The sequence below is a fragment of the Procambarus clarkii genome, chromosome 26 (genome assembly GCF_040958095.1).
Source record: "Procambarus clarkii isolate CNS0578487 chromosome 26, FALCON_Pclarkii_2.0, whole genome shotgun sequence".
In the NCBI taxonomy this organism is placed as follows: domain Eukaryota; kingdom Metazoa; phylum Arthropoda; class Malacostraca; order Decapoda; family Cambaridae; genus Procambarus; species Procambarus clarkii.
This window is the reverse complement of record NC_091175.1, coordinates 33,681,565-33,683,779: the sequence shown is the minus strand read 5'-3', so window position 1 is coordinate 33,683,779 and position 2,215 is coordinate 33,681,565.

Sequence of the window (2,215 nt, the reverse complement as noted above, 5' to 3'; positions counted from 1 at the left end):
CTGTAACAACTTAATAAGAAATTAGTATATCTACTTCGCTCGTCCACTGCAACCACCAACACCTGAAATTTTGAAATTCTACATTATAATCTTATCCATAAGACTTACCCACGCCGACACACCATCACCTCTGGTCAACCCAACCACTGATGACCTCATTATAACAACACGTCTCTCAACAGCCAGGCTCTGCGTCCTGACGCACCTGACCTCATTACACCGATACTCACCGTACCCACCACCACCTGGCCTCCTGTGCCGCTATGTACTCCACAACACCATACTCCATACCAGGCGTCCAAACGCCACAACACTACACCACCCACTACACACGCTACTCTACACAACACTCTACACACTACCCCACACTCTACAAAACTACCATGCCCATGCACCACTCAACACCACACTCTACACACTACCCCACACTCTACAAAACTACCATGCCCATGCACCACTCAACACCGCACTCTACACACTACCCCACACTCTACAAAACTACCATGCCCATGCACCACTCAACACCACACTCTACACACTACCCCACACTCTACAAAACTACCATGCCCATGCACCACTCAACACCACACTCTACACGCTACCCCACACTCTACAAAACTACCATGCCCATGCACCACTCAACACCACACTCTACAAACTACCCCACACTCTACAAAAACTACCATGGCCATGCACTACTCTACAGTACATACTATGCTCCTTCTGTGTTCATGACCCCACGAGAGCGGGTCGGATAGCGATGTGTCACCGTCGCCTGTGGACCTTGTCCCCGGTCCTGCGAAGGCTGTTCTGTGTTATCTACCCTTGATTGCCAACTCCTCGTACCCCTACCTATGTTCTCAGCCGCTGGTGTGCTCTCCCCTGGCACACTCTCCGTAGGGTATGGCTCCTCACTTGCCTGACCGGTCAGTGTATAGACGCGGTCTGGGTGACAGGAGAACACATGCCCTGTGTTTAGCACCTTAACCTTCACTTCTGCATTCTTTTTGCTAATTACCCGACATGGCCCCACAAACTTGGGTGCCAACTTACCTTCTGCCTAAGCGTGCATCTGCTTCACGAATACCCTATCACCTTCATTGATCACCTTTGCTTGGACCTTGTTCCGCGCATTATAATATGCCTCTGCTACCTCTGTCGACTTTCTTAAATGTAGTTTCACCAAGTCAAATGCCTTGGTTGCTCGCCTACAGACAACACTTCTAAAGTCTAACGCATAGCATGGCGGTTGCTTGCTTGTGAACGTCGTGAACGGAAGTCGGGGATCGAACCCATGCAACAAAAAATGCGGGGTTTCTCCCACCGGCCTATTGAACGCCGTGTTGAGCGCCGACTCCACCAACGACAAACTCTGATCCCATGCAAGCACATCATCTGCAGCCAAATGCCGCAGAATACTGATTACTTCAGCATTGTGTCTTTCAACCAAACCATTCGCCGATGGTCGATATGCCAGCACTGGAGTATGTTTGAATTGATACACACTCGCGATGCTTTGAAATACTTGATTGATAAGCTCTGACCCTTGGTCTGACACAACTTGTTGAGGAGCCCCAAACCTGGTTAACACACTTTCCACCATGGCCTGGGTCACATCCTCTGCCGACTTAGAACGGAGTGCACTCACCACTGTGAACCGTGTGAGTGCATCCACTGCTACAAATATGTACCTCGCCCCTGAATGAGCTTGTGGTAGCGGCCCAATGAGATCTATGTGTACTCTCTCGAAGGGAGTACTCACCTCCGGCCACCTACGCAAAGGTTCCGCCCCCAACCTATGTGCCTTGTACCTCAGACAACTGTCACAAGAGGCTACATAGACCTTGATATCTTTACCCATGGATGGCCAATAGAACCTTTGACGTGCCCTCTGCAACGTCTTGGACTCCCCTCCATGGCCTGCTGTTGGGATGTTATGAGACAGATACATTGCAGTCCTCTGGAACTCCGGTGTCAAGACTGCCTGGTACACTGGTTCAGACCGTATACCCGAAACCCTACCAAGATGATACAACACCTCATCTTCAACCACAAACTCATCCACTGGTGCTGGAAGTGACTTCCTCAACTCCGCACGCTGACCCCTCAAAAACTTCCTTACCTCCCCCACAGGGGGTGACCTTCCTGACTCCGTATCAACTCCCTCACATTCCACGACACATCTTCCTCCCCCCTTTCACTCACCACTGCTACA